Source organism: Camelus bactrianus, chromosome 7, assembly GCF_048773025.1.
Source record: "Camelus bactrianus isolate YW-2024 breed Bactrian camel chromosome 7, ASM4877302v1, whole genome shotgun sequence".
Taxonomy (NCBI): Eukaryota; Metazoa; Chordata; class Mammalia; order Artiodactyla; family Camelidae; genus Camelus; species Camelus bactrianus.
The window spans coordinates 87,680,532-87,706,661 of NC_133545.1; the positions used below are offsets into that span (position 1 = coordinate 87,680,532).

Below are 26,130 nucleotides of genomic sequence, written 5' to 3' on the forward strand. Positions count from 1 at the left end.
ACCTGTTTTTTGGTGAGCTTTCAGTCCTATAACTCCACCTGGGTTGTCCCGTTTCAGTCACATGACTTTGATTTTTGCAGGTAGGTGTTAATCCTGGATAGTGCCTGGGACTTCCTGGTTTCCCCTACAGTAGGGACACTGAAGAAAGTTCACCCCATAAGGTGTGTTCGGGGGCCTCGAGGACAAGTAGGGACCCACAGACAGATGTCTGGATGGGTGGCGATCAGGCCCAAGTCTTGGAAGAACAGAGATTCCATTACTGTTTTAACAGTGAAATTGAAGGAGTAATTCTGGAAGGTCTGATGCAACTGAGATTAAAATTATTACATGGTTTTTATTGTTAGCAGGAGTGGTTTTTAACCCTTAGACCCAGTACCCCCTATTGACAATAAATATTCTTTAACCTTTCTTTTCTGGTGCCCGGAAGTGAACGTCATAGAAAATGTAAAGTAACTATAAATATGATAAACAAATAGACAGGTAGATGGAAAGATGTTTTGCCTAAATTCTTATATTATGGGGTATTTTATATTCTATGCTAATTAGTGACCACTCAGGACAAAAGGCACATACAAAGGGAGTCACTTCTAATAAACTATTTTTCCAACCCTTACCTAACTGGGAAACAAGTGGCTTCAGAATGTTAGAGCACCTCCCAAGTCCCTGGGGAAATCTCCTTGTCAGAGTTACACTTGCTGATGGTGTCCTGTGCCAAGTGAAAGCAAATGCGGTTCGGAAGCTGCCCGGAGGCTGACTCCGGGGATTCCTTCTCCGTCGCAGCTGTGAGGGAGCCTTGTCTTTCCTGACCACAACCAAAGAGACGATTTTGAATCTCTTAAAACTGCCATACCAGTGTATATCACAACCCTCACAAGATACATTGAATAAAGTAGAAAAATTTAAGTGTCTCCTTTAGGATAGAAATAGGGTATAAAAGAAATAAATTAAAAAATTCTAGTGCCCGAATAAGTGCTACATTACACTGGCTGCATTATAAGGTTAGAAAACTTCATTACCGCTTTACATACCACATCTTGTATTTAGATTTTATTTATCTTTTTTTCCCTAAAGAAAAAACAATCATTTGATGAGTTCTTGTGTCAGAGGTGATGAGAAGAGAGCAAGTGTAAAACCGGGAATCGTGGTGCTGGTTAGTCTAAGACCATCTCCGTCACTGCGCAGATCATCTTTACTCGTTTTACTGCACTTTTTGGAATCACCTTCTCACTTGGAAAAACTCCCGTGTCAGTTGGATTTGCTAGTAAAACAATTATTTTTCTTGCCTAGAACATCAGTGATGTTTTCAAGATGATAAAAAAAATTTGCCCATGGCATTTAAACAGTTGCTTGTTCTCGTAACTCATGGCTCACGGTCTCGTATTTGTCACAATTGGAACTGTGTTTTCTTTCTGCAAATTCTCATTGCTTTGGTGACGCAGGGACACTTGTCCTTACTGGATGGAGTATGATAGTAGTTTTTTGCATTCTCTCACTAAATCTGGAGTCCTGTGTTATGTTTCCTGTTAACTTAAAAAATAGGAATATTGTTATTTACCTAAATATCTAACCTCACACCAGTGGTGCATATCAAATTGGTCCAAATAGGAATTCCAATATTAAATGAAACAGTAATTTCACAACCCACTTTTCCAAAAATTTGGATTGATGGTTCAATTATACCAGGGACATTAGCTGTTTTAATTGAATCAATCATTGCTTTCTTCAATAAAATTTTCCATTCCATCTGCTCTTTTGGTTTATTGTTCTTCAGTGTTTCATTTGCTTTCTTTCCCAAAAATATATGATTTTGGCTTTTGTCATTGAAAACCCTTACTGGTTTTGCTACCTCTTGCTGGAGAGGAAGGCTTGTGACTGTTTTATAGTCACTGGTTTCATGGTTGTATGAGTGCTTAATGCCACGTTGCAGGGGTGTGGAGACCTAATGAAGTGTGTACATAAAAGGCTTAGTCTACACTGAGTGCAGGGTTAGTGTTCGCAGCCCATGTCATCAGTATCATAATTAATCCATTACAATCATCCTCTATTAATCAGTGTTTTCCTTCTAACGTCTCCAGGAGAGGAAATGTAGTAGTCTAAATGCAAATCTTTGCCAAACTTTCAGTCAATTCAAAACCTTTAAAGCTTTGCTGTCAATAGGACTGTGTGCCTTCTATCCCTAATTCTGCTCCTCCTGACCCAGGACGCGGTCTCCACAGCTGATGATCCATGAGACACTGGATTCTTGGTCCCATGGCTCTGTGTGTTCTGGGACTTCTGGGGACTTCAGCACTGTTTTAGGGGCTTTGGGTCCCACCTCTTCATAGCATTGCTGAGATGAGATCTGTGGGTTCACCCTCATTCTTGACTGTATGGTGCATTTTTTCTAGAACCAACACACGCCACTGTGGCAGCACTACTTTGAACACGTGCTGGGGCAGCGTGTGCTTGTCAGTTCTTGGGTTTAAATTTTCTGTTCTAATTTCTATAATGGGGTATATTGACAGATACACTCCATGTAAACAGAAGCTCTGTGGGGTTTACAGCAACTTCTAAGAGCATAAATATTCCTGAAGCAGCTAATCTTCCTCCCAACAATTGAGGAGCAAGCCGGCAAGTCCTGGGTGCCTGTGGCGGCCAAGCTGTGCAGCCCAGGCTGCTCACCGAGGAACAAGGAGAAAATCTTAAAAACCTACTTCCATGCTGTCTTTCACAGAATCTCAGAAATGAACGTTTTAATATCTAAAGAGGGGTGTTTTTTTAAAAAAAATTTTTATTTTATTCCTTTTTCAGTTTTATCAGGTAGAATTTTTACAGTTCAACTTCACATACACATATTGCATGTAAATACATGTATAGAGCATACTGCAGTTTTTAGTTTACATATATGTACTAATTATTTTTTCATAAGAACAGATTAGAGCTTTAGATTTTTAAAATTAGTTACCAGAGGAATAAGGACATCTACAAAAGAATAAACAGAATATGGTAATCCAATCACAAAGGACAGTCAGATGTGCTTGCATATATTCAAGAAATCAAAACAATATTTAGTTCATTTGTGGTCTTATTATTATTGCTATTAATTTTAGATTCCCCATAAATGAAGTCATATGGCATTTTTCTTTCTCTTTCCACCCCACTTCACTTAGAATGACAGTCTTCAGGTCCATCCATATTGCTGCAAATGGCATCTTTTATGGCTGAGTAGTATTCCATTGTATATATGTATCACCTCGTCTTTATCCAGTCATGTGCTGATGGACATTTGTGTTGTTTACATGTTCCTTGTTCTATGTCCCTTCTGGCAACAATTACGTATTTTAAATATTTTCCACCTTAAAATCCTTCCTGAAGGAGATGTGGTAACTGGAATCAAAAACAGTTACAGCACAGGGTTGTTTGTGATGGCCTTGGGGGCTTGGTAGAAAGGTTGGCAGAAAGGATTTCAGATTCTGATCAAATGAGTCCTCCTCTTGTAGCCCTGCTGACCGCCTCTCTCACGGCCTGCCCTACAAGTCTGACCAGTCCCTTCTGTGAATCCTACTGTATTGTGCACAAATTTTGTCCAATTGGTGTCATCCAGTAGGGACCTTAAGTGAGGCACCCAAGCTCCTGTGTTGGTTTCTTCCATCAGCCCTTACTTCCTTGGGAGCCAGGACTGTCTCATTGCCCCAAGGATCCCTAATGCCTAGTGAGATGCATGATAAAGCTGGTACTTAATGAGCACATGGGTCAAATGGAAAAACCTGATCAAAAAAAGGCCCTCATTTTTCAGACATGCCTACTTGAGCACATAGGGTAAAATGACATGTCTTCTTGGATTTGCTGTCAAATACTTCAACAAAGGACAAATAAAAGAACAAAGGTCTGAATAAAGGAAATATGGAAAAGTTTGTGAATTCCTTAATCTGGGTGATTGGCTTATTGTACTATACTTACTCATGTATACTTAAGTTAGTTTATAATTTTACTGTCATTAGCTGAATAGCAAGTATTAATACGTATTAATTGAAATCCTTAGAACTGAACAAACTTACCCCACACAAAATCCTTAATATCCTAGTAGTTTGTCTTTCAGAAATCTTTTCCCACAAAGACAGGAAAAAAGGGAAAGGCAGATCCGTGCAGTATTTCCACGTTGTCAAAAGACCAAAGGCCGATACAAAAGAAGAGATTGTAAAACATATAAAGAGGCTGAAATCAATGTCCGGGAAACCTAGCTAACAATCCTAAATGGCCCAACTTAACTAACCTCAGAACTGCTGCATCAAGAATGGGGCAAATAGCACCTAGTGGATTTTTTTTAATAAATAAATAATAATCCAGTTCCTACCACAGGCAATTATGATAAGACTGAGTATAATTTCTAACACCAACTAGTGTACAAATCATAATTTCTACTTGATTCAAACTGCTTCTTCTATAAAATTTGAATCTTTTTATTCTTAAGACAGATTTGTGGCCTATGACCAAGTGATAAAATTTTCAACTGGCTTGTATTAAAAAAGGTTCACCATAGTGAGAGTTTATTACATCAAGTATTCCTTTATGGGAAACCCATGTGCCTTGTCACTCTCTTTCATAAGATTTCCTGTGGAAAATTCAATCCTTCATTCAGGAAAAGGCTGAGCAATATATCTCATGGGAAAACCTTCATAAACTGCAACACAAGAAAATGAAAATGACAGTGAGCAGCCCGTGAAGCCGGCAGACACGCAGCGCACGTCTGTGTTCCCGCCTCGAATTTCTGTAACCAGCAGGGAAAATGTGCATTTCAAGAAATAGACATAAACAATTTTCAGGACCTGAGCACACAATTTCCCTTTCAGGGTTTAGTGGGCTTCCATTTAATTCTATGAGAAATGTTTAAAACAACAGAACAACAGCTGAGATAGGGTTTAAAGTAACTTTTATGTCTTAGTGAAAATAAAGCCAACTGATAGTTATCATTTTTACTTTATTTGATCTCACTCTCTTACTTTACCTCCCCAACCTCCTCCAGAAAATGATTGTGAACATCCCCTCCTGTGTCAGAAGGCTAAGTAGAAAGTACCAATCAAATGGAGGTGTGCTTTGTTGTTTTATTTTTCAAAACAAACAAGTTTCATTCATGTGATTTAATAATTTACATCAGAAACAAAGTCTACTCAATAAATGGTAGCCAACACATGTCATCATAGCTGCTCATCAGGTTTGGCCCCACGTTACACACATTTACATGGACATGTGACATGTGCTGTCATGGGAAATGGTGAGTGGGGACAGGGCCTCTGCTCTCACAGGGCACACAGCCTGGTGGGGGAGGTGGTGTTCAATCATTGCCCTTTTTTTTTAATATACTTACAAATTATGGGAAATGCTATTTAAAAAGAACAAAATGAGTCAATGAAAGTGAAAAATACAAGGACAGTATTTAGGCTGAGGGAAGACAGGGAACCTCTTTGAAGAGCTGACACTCCACTGAGACCCAAAGGACAACTCCGGTGCTGCAGGTGAAGGGCAGGGACACATTGATAAGGGGCTGATATCCAGAATATACCAAAATCTCTTTAAACTCAACAAGAAGGATGAACAACCTGATTAAAAAATGAGCAAAATTCCTGACACAGACCTCATCAAAGAAAAAATCTAGATGCCAAAGAAATCTATGGAAAGGTGCTCCACAGCATCTGTCATCAAGGGGATGCAGACTGAAACAGCGAGGTACCACTGCACACATGTCAGAACTGCCAAAACGCAGAACGCTGACAGCACCGAATGCTGGTGAGGATGTGGAGCATAAGGAATTCTCATGCATTGCTGGTGGGAATGTAAAATGGCCCAGATACTTTGGAAGACGGTCTGGCAATTTTTTACAAAACTAAACGTACTCCTAACACATGATCCAGCAACAGTGCTCCTTGGTGTTTACTCGACGAAATGGAAACTTATGTCCACACACAAAACTGCATACAGATGTTAATAGCAGCTTTATTCATAATCACCAGAACTCAGAAGCAACTAAGCTGTTCTTCAGTAGGTGAATGGATAAACTGTGGTCCAGCCAGAAAATGGACTATTATTTGGTGCTAAAATGAAATGAGTTATCAAGGCATGGAAAGACATGGAGGAACCTTAAATGCATATTACTAAGTGAAAGAAGCCAATCTGGGAAGGTTCCGCAACTGTCTGATTCCAACTGTATGGTGTTCTGGGAAAGGGAAAACCACAGAGACTAAAAGATCAGTGGCTGTCAGAGGCTAGAGGGGAAGGAGCAATGAATGAGGTGCAGCACGGAGCATTTTAAGGTCACTAAGACAGACTACTCTGTATGATGCTGTGACGGTGGATACATGTCATTGCACATCTGTCCAAACCCACAGAGTGCACACCACCAAGTGTAAATCCTAGTGTCAAGTCTGGGCTCTGGGTGATGATGACGTGTCAGTGCAGGTTCACCCAGTGTCGCAAATGCATGCTCTGTTGAAGGCGTCAATAATGAGGAGGCTGTGGGGACAAACTGCAGTTCATACACTGAATCCAGCCCCAGACACCGCTGTTAATAAAGCTCTGTGGGTGTGTGGAATGTCCGGATGCTCTGGCGTCTGAACAGCAGAGCTGAGCAGCTGCACCAGAGATCAGGAGGTTTGCAGACCCTGAAATACTTACTCCCAAGCCCTTGACAGAAAAAGTCTGCTGAGCCCTATTCTAAACGAATCAGAATTCACCCTGATGAGACAGGACAGCAGGGCCCAAACCAGGCATGGTTAATGGGACTGAAGCAATGTTTTAGTTCCAACACCTTTGCTGAAGTCCTGCAGATCCAGCGACAGACTGTAGCCAGGAAGCGTCTGCAGAAGGAGTCGGTAGCAGGCCTTCGCGCCAGGCTCCGTAATGCCGGGGGCCACGCGCTGCAAGGGGGCCACCCTCTTGAAGAAGGCGGACTTGCGGTGGAAGCCGATCAACTCATAGAGCTCGGAGAGGATGCTGCACTGCTGAATTCTCTCCTAGGAATGCTGAAGCACAGGGAAAAAAGCAACAAGCATCTGAACGAAACATGTAATGGAAAAAAGACACGTAAAAAATTTTCCCTTAAAACAGAGACCCAACGATACAGGAAGGAAGAGGAAGGCTGACTTCATGCACTGATGGGACCGGATGCAGAAATGCAGGGAAGCAGCGCTGTGCAGATGCTCCAAACCCACTCTGGGCCCCACCTTTCCGCGTTCCGCCTCTCCTTTTACTAGAAAGGTCCGTATTCCCTGAAACAGTGGAATCTGCTACCTAAACATGGGACACAGAGAAGGGAAATAGGAAAAGGACGGGAAAGTAAAGGAACAACAGTTCATCTACACCCTAGGGTTTGGGCGGGACTTTCACCAAACACACAACCTCTCAAAGCACAGAGCACACAGTGAGAGGCTGACAGAGTGACTGCGACTTCTGCTCCTTAAACACCAGCTACCTGCCAGCACACGCTGTGCCCGTTACTGAATCATTACAATCATTTCAGAAACTATTACTACCCCGGCTCACAGGCAAGGAAATCTGAATCTCGGGGAGGATTTATTATCATCCTGGAAAAATTCCCATGGCCCAGAAGTGTCAGAGCCTCCGGCAGACACTGGACTAAAATGCTCCTCATCACCACGGGCCCTGAGCCCAGGCTGAGGCCACTTTAGGTCTGCACGGGCCCAGAGCATGAGTCTGTGGGACAGGGAGTGGTCCCATTTGAAGTGCCAGGCCAAGGCCCTCAGGAACATATGTAATGAAACCAAATACCCAAACTCATTTCCAACGCACTTCCCTGTCCGGTAGGACTGCTCGGCACATCTGGCTTATCACCTGTGCACAGGCTGTGCAAGGGGCCCAGACAGTGACGTGACGTCCCCATGGAAGTGGCTCAGAGACCGCTTCATCACAGGACAGACTCTCCCGGCTTCCAACGTTAACTCTCCATTCCATTTCCAACTGGAAAGTAAGTTTAGACTTGTTTTCCTCTCCAGAAACAAAGACAGTGGTAACATCAGCGGGAAACTCAAGACTGAGGAAGAGTCTCCTGGACATTTGGAAGGATAGGCTGGGGAGGGAACAGAGATAGGGATCAGAAAGACCCGTGTTCCAGTCCAAAGTCTGCACATCACTCGCTTTGACAGTTTCCTTATTAATACAGGTGATAAAATCTAATTATGATTGTTTTGAAAACTAAAAGAAATAACGTATGCCACTAGCATAGGTGTAAAATCCTCCATGAGTGTTCCAGAAATGGACGTGACCATGGTTAGATACTGTCTGCCAAGTCTTGTGTGCTAAGCTCACATCAGCCAGCCAGAGATGTGCCAGAGAATGCCTCAACAGCCAGTAGCCTTCTACAACTTGGAAACTCACAGTGTCCGAAGAACAGGCAGTGGTGGATGCTTTGGGACACTGTGGAGGTAGCACTCCAGTGATGACTTTAAAAAGCTGGGGAGAATTTAGGGGACCATACAGTTCAAATACAGTAAACTCATTCCATGTCTACAAATATTCATCTGTAGCCATGATGATTCAGAGAGGAAATACATATTCAAACGTACATCATTTTCCCACATAAGTGCATCAATACAATTTGGAAAGAATGTAACTTTCTTCTCTAGATCACACAGTGGGGATTACAAGGTTTGTACTGACAGCACTACGTGTAAATCATATGCAAACGTAACTGGGTCCATTATCAGTCATCATCATTTGAAGGGAAGGATGGAAAAGAACAAAGCCAAGCTAATACGCTCCGGTATTTTGTTGGGTTACTATGTCACAGAGGAGACGGACAGGTCATCAAGGAACCACTCTGCCGTGATCACGGAGCCAGGGAACGGGATGGGCGGCAAGATGTATGGCGCAGCCGTAGCTGTGCCCGCCCTTCTAGGCAGGTACCCAGTCACTTTGACAAGATGTCAAAAGTGTATGCCCACGTCCTCATCACCTGTCATGCATTAAAGAGAAATGGAAACCTATAAACGGCCAATAACCTCGGTGGGTACACCGTCCAAAGAGCAACGTCACAGTTTGACAACTGGCCATCCCGGTTCCCTGGGCTTCATTCTTGGAGAACCTTAAAAACCACTCCTCTGTCCTCAAGAAGTGCTGCCTACTTGTCCTATCTTTGGCTCAGGGATACAGCACGTTCACGTGGACTTTAATGTCTGCACAGATTTGACTGTCTTTCTCCAGGTTCACTTGTCCATTCTGAAGAGGCCTGAGTTAAGTCCAAACTCCATAAGATCAATTCCCTCCAGTGACAACTCAACGAGCCTGCAATTACAAACCAACTGAACAGGACTGTCCTCAGCTAAAAATGTCACCCGCCCTTCACTGCTTTCTTAATCTCCTCTCCTGGCTAATTGCAACAGACTAAAACCACCCTCCACCAAGTTCCCTAACTATGTCAAATAGAAAGTAAGGTCCATAAAAGAGGTGACAACTCCATAGTCACCTCTGAATTCCTAGCATATGTTAATGTCAATAAGTAGAACTATGATTATGGCTTCTTTCCTTTAAAACCTTTCTGGTTATTTAAATGAGACCATGGAAGGGAGGAGTTTGGGTTCAGTATCTTGATCCAGTAGACTCTGGAGACATTTTTCGGAATGGCTGTCCACTGATTCATTCAAAACACAACTTCTCTTTCCGGGAGGAGCTGTGATTTTCTGCCAGGAGCTTGTTGTCACTCTCATGCCAGAACAGATTTAAACTAAATACATACATTGGATATGTTATTTTTCCCCGCTTCCAAAAAATTTAACTTTCCTTACTTCCTTGCCTTGAGGAATGCTTTTTTACTTTTCATTCTAATTCACCCTTTTATAAAGCAGGATTCTCAGGATGTGCTTGGCCTTACATAAGAACAGCCATCCAACTCCCAGTGTGAGAGGCCTTGGGCTCATCTCCTGACCTCCTGTCAAGGCAACTGAAACTCAGTTCAGGAGCCAACTGGCCCCCCAGGGCTTCTAAGGCTCGCGTATCTCCCAGAATCCCTGCTTTCTGGTTTGACATGTCTTCTGAGGATTTCCCCTCACTTACTTCACAATTAGCTGTGCAGCTTGAAAGATGAGGAAGGAAGGTCTTATTTCTTAATCAGCATTTTAAGGAACTTATGTAATGAAGGTTTTCAAGACTTTCTAGAACCCTCCATTGCCAAGGCAGAAAACACAATAGATATTTTCTAAATTTAGCTATCATGTGCATTTTTTCTTTGCTTTTGTTTTCTTAACTGCTAACAGACATTTTTTAATTAAAAAATAAAATAAGGCCCCAAATAGGATAGAACATTGAAGAGGAAACAAAATTAAAGGGCAAAGACAGAAAAATGATAAGTACTCTACAAAGTTAATAGAAAACATACACTATGGATCAGATCAGCAATTCTCAGTAACAACTAATTGAAAACTGACTATGAGGTAAAATGTTTCTCCTGTCAGGAGACGGCCAACAGAAAGCAGAATTAAATCAACAAACTAAAATTCTAAGTCTGGCGAAGTAGAGAAGTCTACCAGCTAAATGTGTTTTCTTCTGGAAGAGAGGGAGACTCATAAGATCTTTTCTGTGGAGCCTGAGCCCAGGTGAGGACGGTGAAGTGAGCTCTGTAAGTACCCAATTAGCAAAGTGGGTGATGAATAAAGAGACGTGAGCTTTGATGACAGAGATGATACTACTATTCACTTGTCCTTTAAGTATGTCTTCACGTTCAATGATCAATACCTCGGCGTCCTCAGGGATTGAGATTATAGGAAAATGCACAGCCCGGGCCTAGACCTCCTCTGTGATTGTGGCACTGCACTTAGATGTTTCAAGGGCACCTCCAACTCCACCTGCAAAGAGCTGACTTCATGGTGCTCCTCCCATGGCCGTCCTGCCCAGGGCCCCTTGTCGGGGTCAAGGTCTGTCTGCCTCTCCCAGCTCAGTCCCATCACTCACAGATGTGACTGGACCCCTCCTTCAGGGCCCAATTTCCTCAGTCAACGAGTCCTACCACCCACACCTCACCTACCAGGTTCTCACTGGCACTCCCTCAGCACTGACTCTGTGCTGGGGACCACACTGCACACTATGAACACGTTATCTCACTGGATCTCCACAGCAGTCCTGGGAAGTCGGTATATCACTGTTTCAATTAATAAGATAAATTGTTTCACTTCCTTGAGTGTGTCATCCAAAGTGACACGGCTACTCAGACACAAACATGGTACTGAAAGTCACTTGAAAATTGAACACTGCTACACCTCAAAAACACCCTACTCTGACTTATCACATCACCTCCTGCCGAGCCTTCTAATTGTTTCTAAGCATTCTACAAGACAAAAGTGATCTACGAGAGCACCCTTCTCCCCTACTTAAAATCTGACAATGACGTTCCACTTCCCTTAGGAGAAAGCCCCACCGGGCCTGAGCAAAGCCCAACAGCCCGGCATCCGCGTTCCCTGCGCGGCCGCGCCGCCTCACCCACCACGCAGTGCTACACGTGCCGTGTCCAGGACAGGGATGCTGACTCCCTACAACCCGGGGATCGTCTCAATCGAACAATGATCACCCTCTTCAGTGGTCACCCTATTCATTGCTGACTCTCAGAAAAATATTTTCTCAGGGTGAATCAATATCTTTTTCCTTACAACTTCCCATCATTGATAATGAGCTCCCCCCAAAAGAGAGAAGACCTAATCCTCAGTCTCCTTATCTGCAATGTATGAATAACAAGGAAATATGAGAGGTTTTAAGCGAAATAATATTGATATGAAGCTGAGGGACAATTCCCAATATACAGTAAGCACTCAATATGTGCTTACTTAGTATTAATAAAATAGATTCCATTCCAGCAACCTTAAATCAATGTTTTATGGCTTTGTCCAAAAGACTACTGACAAACTATTGGACGAACCCCTTTGAGCAGATCCGCCCAAGCGTACTGGGATAGGTAAGCCTTGACTCCAGTTACAGCTGCAGCCAACCAGCACTACGGGGCAGGGGCAGTTTGCTCAAACTCTTACATGTTGTTTGAGCATTTAGTTGTAGTTATTGAATAAAGACAGGTATTATATAGTCAAAGCTCCTGAAACATAAATCTTCAAAGATTGATTCAAATTAGGTTTCAAGTACAACACTCTCACTAGAAATTATTTGAAAATTATTTTCTTAGCTCCTCTGCACATCAAAAGGTCATGTTCTTAATGTATCTGACTATATACACTGAGAGGATTGTTTAAAAGAAATTAAGATGAAGCCATAGTGAATAAGCTTTCATTATAATCTGCACAAAGCCCCACCCAAGGGTCTCACTTCTCACTTCCACATAGGAGTTCAGGTAGCTTAACCTGGGTCTTGGTTTCTTATGACACGGGGGTGGGAAGAATTGTGGATAGATTTATGTAGCAAATATAAATCTAGGGTATTTGCTGTGTAGGAATCCTAGAAATAAATAAATTGATATATAGTCCCACCCTTAGGAAGCTCAGCCTTTCAAATTACAACAGCATAAAAAATGAAATGAGAGATACATTTAAGAAAATTTTACAAGATTTTCACATTGAAAATTTTGAAGTATCACCAAAAAAATAATTAAAAGATCTACATATATGGAAGGCATCCCATGTTCATGGAATGGTAGACAATATTGTTAAAAATGTTAAGACTCCCGAAAGTGATCTACAAATTAAATGGAGTCCCTATCAAAATTCCAGCTGACTTCTTTGCAAAAATTGAAAAACTGATGCCAAAATTCATATGGAAGTGCAAGGGGCCCAGGACAGCCAAAACAATCTTGAAAAAGAAGAGCAAATTTGGAGGACTCACTCAAAGGTTACTACAAATCTATAGTACTAAAGTCATTATGGTACTGGCATAAGTTTGAATGCAAAAATCTATGAGACACAATAAAAAATCCAGGGGGGAAACTTACATTTACAGTCGTTTTTCCAGAAATGTGCCAACAACACTCCATTGAAAGAATAGTCTATTCAACAAATGGTGCAGAGACACCTGGGTATCTGAAGGCAAAAGAATGATTCTGGAATCTGGACCCCCGTATTTTATATAACAAATAAAATATTAATTCAAAATGGATCACAGACAGAAACGTAAAAAATAAATGTATAAATTTTCTAAAAGAAGACATAGTTTAAATCTTTGTGGTCCTAGGATAGGCTATGGCTCCCTAGATACAATACCAAGAGCACAAGTGAAAAACAAGAAAGATAAGATGGACTTCATCAAAATTAAAACCATTTGTTACAAAGGACATCATCAAGAAAGTGAAATGAAAGGGGAAGGGGGTAGCTCAAGTGATAGAGTGTGTGCTTAGCAAGAAAAATAAAATGAATAAATCTAATTACCTCCCCTAGAAAGAAATTGTTTTAATGTTTAAAAAAAGTAAAGTGAAACGACAATCTGCTGAATAGGAGAAAAATTTTGCAGAGCATATATCTAATAAGAGACTAGTATCCAGGATATAAAACAAATGCTTACAACTGACCAATACAAAGAAAATCGACCCAATTTTTAAATATGCCAAGTATTTAAATAGATACACAATTGGCCAATAAGCATATGAAAAGATGCTCAGCATCACTTGCGAAATCAAAATCAAAATGATATCTGATTTTACACTCACTAGGATGGTTATAATCAAAACATGGACAATAACAAGTGTCGGTCAGGAGGCAGAGAAATGGGAACCCTCAATATGCAGCCGTTGGAAAGGAGCAATGGTGCAGCTTCTTTGGAAAAGCCTGGTGTTTCCTCAAAAGGTTAGAAATATATGGCTCAGCAATTCCACTCCTACATATAGAGTCATCCCTCAGTATCCTCGGGGGGTTCGTTTCAGGAACCCCCCACCCTGGATACCATAATCCAAGGATGTTCGAGTCCCTTTACAACCAGCCATCTGGATCCATGAAGTGGAAACTACAGATATGGCGGGCCAACTGTACAGCCAACAGAATGAAAATATATTCTCACAAAAACTTACACATCAATATTCATGGCAGTATCATTCAGAGTAGACAAAGGTTACAAACAATATCCATCCATCAATGAATGGGTAAACAAAATTACCAAGAATAGGCCCACAAATTTTTGGTCATTGAATCTTTGACAAAGGAGGTGAGAACATACAATGGAGTAAAGACAGCCTCTTCAGCAAATGATGTAGGGAAAACTGGACAGCTGCATGTAAATGAATGAAGTTAGACTACTCCCTCACAGCATACACAAAAATGAATTCAAAATGGCTTAAAGACTTAAACATGTAGTCAAGACACTATGAACCTCTTAGAAGAAAACATAGGCAAAACATCTGACATACATCTCAACAATGTTTTCCTAGAGCAGTCTACTTAAGCAATAGAAATACAAGCAAAAATATACAAGTGGGATTTAATTAAACTTGCAAGCTTTAGCACAGAAAAGGAAACAATAAGCAAAACAAAAAGACAATCTATGGAATGGGAGAAAATAGTTGCAATAAATGAGACTGACAAGGGCTTAATTCCCAGAATATGTAAACAGCTTTTACACTTCATAAGAAAGAAAAACAAACAATTCAATTCAAAAATGGTCAGAAGTCCTAAAGAAACATTTCTCCAATGAAGACATACAATTGACCAAGAGGCACATGAAAAAATGCTCAATATCATTATCAGAGAAATGCAAATCAAAACTGCAATCAAGTATCAACTCTCACTAGTCAGAATAGCCATCATTCAGAAGTTCACAGACAGTAAATGCTGGAGAGGCTGCGGGGAATTGGGAACCCTCCTACACTGTGGTGGGAATGAAGTTTGGTGGAGCCATTGTGGAAAACAGTATAGAGGTTCCTCAAAAGACTAAAAATTGACCTCTCATATGACCCAGCAATCTCACTCCTGGGCGTATATCCAGAAGGATCCGTAATTCAAAAAGACACCTACACCCCAACTTTCAGAGCAGCACTATTTACAATAGCAAGACATGGAAACAACCTAAATGTCCACTGACAGATGACTGGATAAAGAGTTTGTAGTGTATTTGTACAATAGATTACTATTCACCCATAAAAAAATAATAAAATAATGCCATTTGCAGCAACATGAATGGACCTGGAGAATGTCATTCTAAGTGAAGTAAGCCAGAAAGAGAAAGAAAAATACCATATGAGATCGCTCACATGTGGAATCTAAAACAAACAAACAAACAAAAAACAAAAAACAAAAAATAAAGCAAAGAAACAAAAAGATAAACTTATCTACAGAACAGAAACAGACACAGAGACATAGAAACCAAACTATGGTTACCAGAGAGGAGAGGGTGTGGGAAGGAATATATTGGGAGTTCAAGATTTGCAGATACAGAGTATGTATAGAATAAACAGCAAGTTTATACTGTATAGAACAGGAGAATATATTTATTATCTTATAGTAACTTATGTTTAAAAAGAATATGAAAATGAATACAGGTATGTTCTTCTTTAACTGAAGTGTTGTGCTGTACAAAAGAAACTGACACATTATAAACTGACTAGACTTCAATGAAAATGTTTTTAAATAGACCAAAAACGAAAAAAAAGAAAAAGGATATTATCAAACTAAAAGAATAAAGTACTGATTCAGGCTACAACATGGATGAACCTTCAAACTTTATGCTAAAATAAGCCAGACACAAAAGGCCAAATAGTGCCCTTTAAGGTGAACTGTATCTGAGTGTTTATTGTACTATTCCTGTAAATTTTCCGGAGGTTTGAAGTCTATCAATATCAAAAAAAAGTTTTATTCATTAAAATCATAAAACGCTTCCTCACAGGAGGGCTTTAATTATTAAATGCAAAAATGCATGTAAAGCTCTTGAAACAACACTGCACGTCCACACACAGTCACTGCTTTCACTGCCACTCAGAGGTTGGTACCAGCGCTGATGAGAGCTACCTCCACTCGCTCTCCTGCATACAGGAGTGAGGGCCTGAGCTCTAACAGGCAGTGTGAGCGTGAACCTGGGTCAGACACAGCCACATCCCAGACTCTGCGTTACCCAACTTTCTTATACAAACTGCAACATATAATGTAAACACGCTACAGGGATGTATCTTACAACGCAGGGAATACAGCCAATGTTTTACAGTAACTATAAATGGAGCATCTATTGTACACCTGAAATATATCATATTTTAAATCAGCTATATCTTTGTAAAAAATTAAAAAATAATTTAAAAATGTTATCACTTTAATATTCAATTCAGTTTTTAAGTAACTACTAAACAGCTTAGAATGTATAAAAGCATTTAAGTGTGCTGTTTGTTTACATATTTATTTACTTTTAGCCTCCTGCTAAAAGAGAAATTAAACAATTTTTTCAAACACAGCTTAACAACCATAACAACAAAAAGGCAAAACTGAGAGTGAAGAGAAAATGGAGATTCAATACTTAAATGAAACCAGGGGGAGGTAAAGTCATAAAAATGGATTCCATGAAGTCAGGGCAAGTGTTAAAGGCCGACTAGAAATTCAGGTGTAAGATTCTTGACAGATAAAGCAAAAAGAAAAAGATGATGGGGAGGGCGGTACAGCGTGTGCTTAGCGTGCACAGGGTCCTGGGTTCGAACACCAGGGCCTCCACTAACAGATAAATACACCTAATTACCTACCCCCCCAAAGAGCCCCAAAGAAAAGAAAAAGACAAATTTCTTTCCCAAATAATCCTGATATTAAATTTGGATTAAATACTTAAAAAAAAAAAAACAGAAAAGATGAGTGACACTGTGAAGGAAAAGCCCAGCTGGGCTAACAGGCTAAGTCACAAATCTAAGTGTGATAAGTGTCCGTTTACTGATGTAAGTTTTGCTGGGCTAACTCGTAAATCCGATGTCAACAATTGTCAGTAATGTGATCTGTTCCAAATTGATAAGCTTCAGTGTACTGATTCCTTGCTTTTTGTTGTTGGAGCCTTATTGGCTAATAGCCCCATACTTGTAATTAAACCTATAAAACCTCACGTGCAGGTCTTGGAGGTGCTCAGAGCTTCGGAACAGAAGCCCCTCTGAGCCCGCCGGGGTAATAAATCTCAGTACTCCAACCCTATGTGTGGTGCTTTTTTCTTGGCTGGCCTGTTGTTTCCAAAACAACACAAGCGACGATGCCCGTGAGATAGTTCTGCAGTGGGTGCTGGCAGGTCCCCATGTCTCACGTGGGAAAATCTGAAACATCCTTCTCACCACTCAGAGTCATCATAAGCCCACACCTCACCTCCCGCTGTTAAATGCAGGAGCACAGGCAGGGCCCGGCCTTTGTTCTCTCTGTGTCATCACAGTGAGATAGGATGGAAGGGGGCAGAGCACATCCATTCAAGGAAGGCCACAACAATTAACATCATAATGGTGAAGGATTCAACCCCCAATAGGCCTTGAGGCACAGGATGAAGAGATTTAACTTCTAGCAGATCTTGAGCTTCATTATGCACCCACTGTAATAGTAACATGGTGAATAACATGCCCCAGGCACCATGGCAGTCCCAAGGCTAGCCACAAAAGGTCAAAGGGTGGGAAATGGTCAACTCTCTGGGAATACAAGCCCCTTGCCCTAAGGCTGATCCTTCTACTTATTAGCATATGAAACCACCAAGCCCAAGAAAAAAGAGCAACAAAACACCACCTCGGGGTCACCACTCTCTCTCCCTCTTCAGAGAAGGCCCACACTATGTGGAGTGTGTACCTACTTTTAATCTGAGCATCAAACCCCCACAACTCGTGAAGTTTCTCTTGCCTTTCAATGTATCTCTCTGAATAAATATACCTTTACTCAACACTGGCTTGCTCTTGAATTCTTTACTGCATGAAGCCAAGGAACAAAATCTGGTGGGGCACATCCCAGGGGCTCATCCAAAGCCTGAGACACAGCCCTTCTCATGCCTAACGTTTTTTTTTTCTTGTATCAACAGGACTGGGTTGTGAAGGGAGCTCTGAGGCCCCAGCTAAGGGACAGAAGCAGCCCCCAGGGCTCGAATTGGCGGGCAGCCTCTTCCCCAGCAGGGGCCCTGGGGTCTGCCCAGTTCTGTGTGTTTCCCTGTTGTGCTGACTCCCCAGCCTGACAGCGTTCTCCCTAGGCCTGTCCCCACAAAACCCTTCTCTCCAAAATACAAGCAAATCATGTCACAGTCCTCTTGTTCAACCAGGAAATGTTCAACCCACTGTTTCCCTCCCCAGTAAAGTACCTAACTGTCCTCCCTCCCATCCAACCACTTCTTTCTTTGTGACAACTCTGCACTCCCCACCCACCATCCTGAACGCAGGTGCCTTGCTGGCTGGGACCGAGATGTTTCAGTCTCACACATCCTGCGTCCATTCACTTTCCCCTTGTTACCTTATAAAAGCCTTTCCTGAGTCACCCACGAATCTGATACTGAACATCACAAAGTGCTGAGTTTGCAGTCACTGTGTGCATACCTCCCAGGTTTTGAGTAGGTTTCCTTCACAAGATCTTCATTAAGGAGCTGCATCAAGAAGTTTAAAGAGTCTTTTCTTACATCTGAGCTGAGGAGCCTGCAAAAAATTTAAATGGCTTTGAAGAGAGGGTTAACCAGGGACAGAGGGTTCGCAGGTCCTATTCAACAGTGTCATGAGGCAAAATGTTCTTCAAAGGCTCAGAGTGGCTTCTGAACGTGGAGTCAGCAAGGAGGAGGTGACAGGCAGTGAGTAGGGTGGGTGACACTGGGTGCGCTTCCCCAGCTGGGGAAGAATTGGATTTTGTTCTAGTTTTCCAAAAAATTTCTTACTACCTTTTTCACCTATTGTCACATACCATTTCCTACGAATTAAGAATATCAATGTCAGTCATTTGGGCCACTTGGGAGAAGCAACACGATGCCATTCACAGGGCTGGGACATGACAGCCACACCAGTCTAGGTTGATAGACCAGTGGGGGTATTTCCAAGGTGATCACGGGCATGCAGCAAACTCCCCAGCTTCAATGACCTCATCTCAAAGGTGGGGCCAATAAAACTACCAAGAAAAGTGCGTGATGATTATTGCCGACAACTGTTTACTAGGTAATTGCCCGTGACAGCTGCAGCTTAATGGGTAATGAGTATGATAACAAGGCCCTGTCTACCTGGCCACACGCTCCCTGCCTTCCTGCCTTGGTGCAGCAGCAGAGTTTGTTTAGCCGATATGAACGCCCCCAGAGCAGCACTGATGGGAAAGCTCGCAGCTCTGCACTGCGAGGTGTGTTCCTTTCCTTCTCAGTGCTGATCACAGTTTGCTGTCATCTGTTTTTATGTTTATCCCTTTTATAACTGCCTCCCCCCGGAGTTTTTGCTCAAGCAGCGCAGGGCCAGTGTGTCTTGCGGCCTGCCAGATATTCTGGGCTGGGAAACAGCTGACCCCACATCTGGCTCTATTGCTGAACGGAGAGGGCAGAAGGCCCTGGGGCACATGCTGAACCGAGGCCACTGCACCCAAAATTATGATCTGACTTTGGGCAAATTACAGTCTTCTTTACCCTGAGATTCCTCATCTGTCCATGAAAATAAATGCCCATGGCACACAGAGTTACAAGGATTAAAGGAAATCACCAAATTCATAACCTAGCCAAGGGGCTACCAGTGCGTCCTCAACAGACAAATGCTGCCTTTACGGCTCTGACACACGCGAAGTGGGGCGGCCGCACACAGTGAACACTGATAAATGCCAGTGTGTTAAGTGCTTCATGTGTGCTACAATACTCTTCAGAACTTACAACAATCCCAGGAAGAAACGAATAATATCATGCCCATTTCACAGATTCACCAACAGGTTAAGAGAGGTTACATTCTAGTCCAAGGCCCTATGGTGAGGAAATGGCGATTTAAACCGGATTCTGGGCCCAGGCCTTGTCTCCAACTCTCTCCCAGCCACCTGATCACTTGCCTATGAATTCCACCTGTCCAATACCTAAGTGTGCAGTCGGCCAGCTCTTAAATGCAATGTGTGCCACCGTTTGTCAATGTTGGTTAATTACCATAAACTGTTCTCAGAAACCACTACAGAAAAGAAAGGTGGACTTAAGGAATTCTGCATTGCGTTCTCCTGTAATGTGCAGAAACCCTTCCCTACACCACCAAATCCAAACGTATGCTTCCTCCATGTTTATGTTTGCACACGGCTTATTAAAGTAGAAGGTACCTGCAGTAATTCCATCTCGGCTGCTTTCCAAGGTTGCAGATTATCCATAATCATTCCGTGAATGAAAATACTACAATGTGAATGAAAATACTGCAACCATGTCAGTAAGCAAAGAATGCTGAAACCAAGTCATTAGCGGCTGCTGCCACCCCCCAGCGAGGAAAGGCCTGCAGCCCAGCCGCTGCAGCAACTCACAATGGTGCCCTCTGAGCAGACTCAGAATAAGAAAGGACAGGATACTGGCCCTAGATAGCTAGGTGCTTGTCTAAAGAATGAATTCAGTGAGTCCAAAATATTTTCTTCCTCCCATATATAGAAAAGCACTAAATTATTGAACTTGAGATACCTGGCTTTCTTTAGATAACAAGCAATCTTTTATTGTTCCAACAACCTTGTCTTTGTTGTAAAGCTCCTATATATCCTAGCTCATCCCAAACCTCTTGGGAGCAGTCCCTCAGAGAGATCTGAGAGGCTGTCATCCCGGCTCGAGTCCTCCCGCAAATAAAACATAACTCTTAAATTTTAGGTGGCACATGTATTTCAGTCAACTGTTTTGGACACCATGAAGGGACCCAGAGCAGACTTTCTCCACCTGAACTCTCCGAGTAACTGGGGCCTTTGTACCAGCAGTGGCCCTTTGTGACCATCCGCCTCCTCGGGGAGTCCAGATGAATTTGGGTGAGTCTCTCCTGTTTCTCGGATCTCATATATTGGTTGATAATCCTGAGTTTTATTTGGCGGTGTTTCCAGGTACCTGGCCCTCCAGTTGAAGGAGACTGGGGGGAATTACCCACCCAGTGGAGACATACTGGGTGGGACCTCGTTGAAAGGTAACGGGAAATACCCACATTGAAGAGACGTCAGAAGTGGGCTGGTGGAAACCTATTAGGAAAATACTCACCCAGTGGAGACGTCCTGAGTGGGTCCAAGTTGAAAACACTGGGTTCAGGACTGAGTGGTTAGGTAAGAGGCTGGTCTAATGTTTTCCTCAATTTGGTTACATCCATTGAATTTTTCAGGATAAAAGTAAAACTCTTATGATGAACCATTCAACTCCAAAAATGGGACCATCCTCCTGGCTGGTAACAGCTTTCTCGGGTGACAGAGAATCTTGCAGGAGTGGTAGAGACAAAGACTTCATGCCATAGAGTTGTCCCTGCGGGAAATCTTACTAGCAAATTTATTCTGAGTACCCGACCTTACAATGGGGAATAGAACTTTCAAAAAAAATAAAAAAAAGAAAAGAAAAGAAAAAGAAATGACAGATTGCCAGCCTCCAATTAATACCCCAGCCAGGTTTATGTACATACAAAACTTACAACATTAATTGGGAATTAGAAAAGAAAATCTCAATCTGAAAGTAAATAATCAGGCCTGATAGAAACATTTTTTGGAATTCTGAACTTATAAAAACAAAATCCACTTTAGGGGGAACTTGAATTTCTCTTCCTGTGTCCTTGAAATGTAAACGTTTTATCTTTCTCTGGGTCTTTTAAGTGTGTTTATGTACGTATATGTATGTTTACTTTCTTTTTAAAGGAAACCTTGGACTCTGCCATACAAAAGGTACAAGTATTGCGTACATATGGTGGCCACGTAAATAAATTGGATTCTAAGCAATTCTTTGTACCAATTTTCAGATATTTTGCCATCTTAAACTTTGTTGCATCAGCCTGGACCACAAAGGCCTTTAGATTTTGGAGAGTAAAGCTTTGAATTTTATTTAGGCAACACCCCCACTCTCATGTGGAAAAGCCTCTTCATCTTATTCATTTAAAATCACTATATATATATATATATAAATTGATGGCCATATGATGGATCCTTTAATTTGGAAAAGCTTTTAAATTTGTGAAAGTTGAAAGAGATCTCATGATAAACAGCTGTTTAATTGGTACCTATTAAAATCAAGTTTAAAGATAGAAAAATATATCTAATTGTTAACCTAAGAACTTAGTTAAAAAAAAAACTGTTTTGAAAAGCTACATTTGTGTTTTTCCTTTCCAATAAATGGTTCTAGAGATGTTAATAAAAACTTAGAATAATTATTGGTAATTAAGTTGAATAACTGGAAAAAGGATTGTAAAAATGTCAGAAAAAAAAAGATAAGGGCTTATCCCAAATGGATAAATATTTTTATATGGTTATTTTGAATGAGATAAATAAAATGGACATTTTTGGAATAGATACAAGGTTTTGATACTACACTAGTAAAGTTAAAAAAAAGGGCCAAAGAGATCACCTACTGTCCCCCAACATTAAAGTTCAAACAAGTCCATTTTATTTGCCACAGTTTAAAATATATGTATATATAGACTGATATACTTGATTAATGATTGGGACAACAGACCAATTAATCAAATTAAAAATTGAGTAGGACCTAAGCACTTTGGCTGAAACTTGGGCATCCTAGAGACTTTTCTATAAAATTAGATACAATGAACAACAACAACAAAAAGTTTCTGGCAATCCTTCTAGAAATAAAAATTATTGATTAAACCTAATAAATATAAAAATTAAAGGTATAAGATTTAAAAAATTTGAGATAAATATTTATAAAATTGGTATATTTAAATGGTCTTTATATAAACCTTTTGCTTAATTATGTTGTGGGATAGATCTGTTTCAATGGAAAAACGCTTCCCCTTCTTGGTATTATAAGGCTGGGCACATATCTGTCCCTCAGAAAATATTAATTGAACAAAGTAAAGGAAACCAATAGAGTTACATGAGCCATCCAATATAACGTAGAACTAAAAACTAATATACAGTGGCTAATAAAAAAAATATAATAAGAGGTTTACCCTGGGTTTAACTTATAACTCAAGGAAAAGAGACATCACTAAATACCTTATGCAAGCTTTGGAAGACATGATAAAGTAAACCTTAAAGTTTTAAAACATTGAATTCTTTGTTTACAGCTCTCCTGATTGATAAAAAAAATGCCAATTAAGGAGATACAATTGGTTCTGGGTGACAGAGCAGTTCTCTGGGGAACTGGAAGCGTGTCTTTGTCTTGCAGACCAGAAATGTAAATACAGAAACAGTGACCTAGGACTGAGCCTAGTTAGCTCAATGAGATAAAACTTAGGGCCAAGAAATTTTTGGCATTTTAGAACTCAGAACTCTGACGGGTCCTTCAGACTTTGTCAAGAAATCTTAAATATCTGTTTCATAAATAGTAAGCCTTAGTGATTTGAGCAAGCAAATTCAGCCTACTAGAACTATTATTATACCTATATTATAATTAACTTTTAAAGTGAAGCTATGAGATCTCTAGCTTTTGTCTGTTTATAAACCTGCATACACATTACAGATGTGAGATATTTATACAGCTAAAAAAAAAAAAATCAAAGTCAAAGATCTCTGCTTAATTGACGTAAAAAATAAGAGCTTACAAATTAAGTATTTTTAAAATAAAAACTGAACAAATTGACTTTCAGCATCACGTGAACTGGAAAAATTCAATATTAAGATAATATTTGATATTGTTTAGTTTAAGTTTGTTCTAATTAATATAGACATCTTTAAAGTCATCAATATTAAGTATAATACCTTTACTGTACCTAGGTTTAATGAAAGTCAAATAAGATCCTGTTATATCTGGTGAAGATTTGTCAAGAAAAAAATAACAGTAATGTGGTGTGGTAAAATTTTAAGTAAATTAAATGCAAATGAGATGAGAGCTTTGGGTAAATTTTTAAAATATATTTTTAAAATGTATGCTTAACATAATCTCTAAATGTTTGGTATCTTTAAATTCTAGAGTTGTGCTAAATTAAGTTAAATGATAGGATTTTATTTAATAGCTATGCCATTTTCAGATAAAATAAGATTGAAATATGAATTACTTAACATTTAACTTACTCTTACAGAGAAACTAAAGGTGTTTAGTTATATTAATAAATGGTTGGTGCCACCCTGAAATAGACTCTATTTTTAAGGGAATGATCTCAGTATCCTAGGAAAGTAAGATAAATGTGTAAAGGAAGATATAAGAATGGAATTATATTTTGTTAATGAAAAATAGTGACTTTGTCCTGAAGCTGGTTATTTCTGAATGGAAGAGAAAATAAGGGACACACTAATATGAGAATAGAAAGCTGTGGAAGGCTTGTGGAAGAGGTACCCTAAGGAAAGAGTTTCGTACGTTGTCGGAATTGGCTAAATTTAGAATCAACTTGGGCAAAGTAAATGAATCTTAGAAGTAAGTTGGTACAAGACTAGATTTGGTTTTCTCGCTGTTAAGAGGAAACATGTTTTTTGAAATGTTAATCCACCTTCAGCAACAGATTGTAAACCTTCTTATACCACTTAACTGATCTGTTCTGCCTTTACCTTTGACGTATTTTCTTGTTAATGAATAAGTACTGCTTTACAGTGACCTATATGTTTATCTGACCAAGTGTTCTGAAATCTTTTAAAAAGATCCCCAGATATCAATTTCTAATTAAAGTTCTTTTAATCTCCAGTTAAGTTTGGGAAGTTACAGATGGCCCCTGAAACATCCCAAAGAGAGATTTTAAAAGAGTAAGTTTCAATTGGCGTGTTAAATAACATGATATTGTCAAATGAATAATAAATCTTCTAAGGTTATATTGTATGAGAAAATATTATTAATATAGATATTGTAGAAATTATATGGACTCCCTAAAATTCTGGTATATCTGAAATGTTACCAGTGATAATTCTGGGTATAGTGACCAGGTTTCTTTATCGATTATAGTGTAACGGTGTTTAACCATGATTTTAAATCTTTTGTCATTTATAGACAGTTAATGGTTGTCTTCTGATGGTTTTGCAAAATGCTTGCTCTTCAAGGAGATTTACTGATTTCTAATAAATTTCAAACTATAGCAGTGAACTAAACTGGGTAAGAAATTTTAAATTTCCAATGAAAACTGTGATTAAAAGAATTAGTTACATGGGACTGAGTAAACTGGTGAATATGTTTATAAATTTTGATTTTGTTTAAAATACTACTGGCTTTTAACCTGTTTCCCAGACATAAAGAATCTCTTCTCTTTAAGCTAGCTATGATTCACAGCAATTTGATAAATTATACCTATGTAATCAGACTTGGAACAGTTATCTTTTCTCTCTATCTGATCCCTCAATAGACTAAAAACTCTTAGGTCCCCAGTGGCTCTATCAGACAAATGAGGAAGATCATCTCCTAACAGATATAGGAATCTCAAGGTATTTTAAGGATTTTAAAGAGAAAAGAATTTACCTAAATTTGTAAGGCAGAAATCCATGACAAGCCATTGACGGGGCTTTCCAGGCCTTAGCAAATCTTATTAACATTCTACCCTGAGACTCCTTATTAAAAGTTCCAACACAGCCAATTTAAAAAAGCCTATATGATCAAATAATCAGACTTGACTTGTAAAGAAATTAATCTTGATTTGGCTTTGAGAAAAATGAGGGTAATTTTAGAGAGAAAAAATCTTATATTTTACTGGATATTAAGTTCTAGTTTTGTTAATTGAGGTCTATATTTACTAAGACACTTCCCAGATCATTCCTTGCTTTTATGTCATATTGCTGTACAGTTTAATTTAATTATGAAAAGGATACTCTAGGTTTGTTTCCGAAGCTCAGTAATCTATCCTTGTGTAAATTTCCAATGCTCCATGACCTAAGCCAGGGGATTATACATACTGGAACATGCATGACTTAAAGAACTGTCTCCAACCTGAATGGAAAGACCTTTTATCAAGTACTCTTAACTAGACCATACACACAAAAGCTGAAGGAAACGGAATTTCGGATTCATTTCCTATCAGAAACAGCCACTGCAATGCACTGGCCTATAGAGCACTTGCTCACCTGAAAACAATGCCAAAATGGTGAAAAAGCTACCAGGCCAGGATGAGAAGAAGACGACATCTGAGCTCGACAGCTGACCCAAGACAACGGACCAGGCTTGTATACCAATTACTTTGACAATTTCTCCTACCTTTGATTATGAACTACTCCAATTGTTAAGTTT

General features: G+C 40.1%; 1 long non-coding RNA gene across 3 annotated transcripts in view; it reads right to left on the minus strand.

Annotated features, from left to right (window-relative positions):
* Window positions 1-5,946: 5,946 nt before the first annotated feature.
* LOC141578208 (uncharacterized) overlaps window positions 5,947-26,130 on the minus strand; it is a 31,436-nt gene continuing 11,252 nt past the window's right edge. The window contains exons 3-5 of one of the 3 annotated variants that reach the window (XR_012508329.1): window positions 18,419-18,514; window positions 7,825-8,059; window positions 5,947-6,995 (exon numbers count right to left, since the gene is read on the minus strand). This is a non-coding gene — a long non-coding RNA (uncharacterized LOC141578208). Of the gene's footprint in view, window positions 6,996-7,668; window positions 8,060-18,418; window positions 18,515-26,130 lie in introns of those variants that run through there. The other 2 variants (XR_012508330.1, XR_012508328.1) reach the window with 2 other exon arrangements.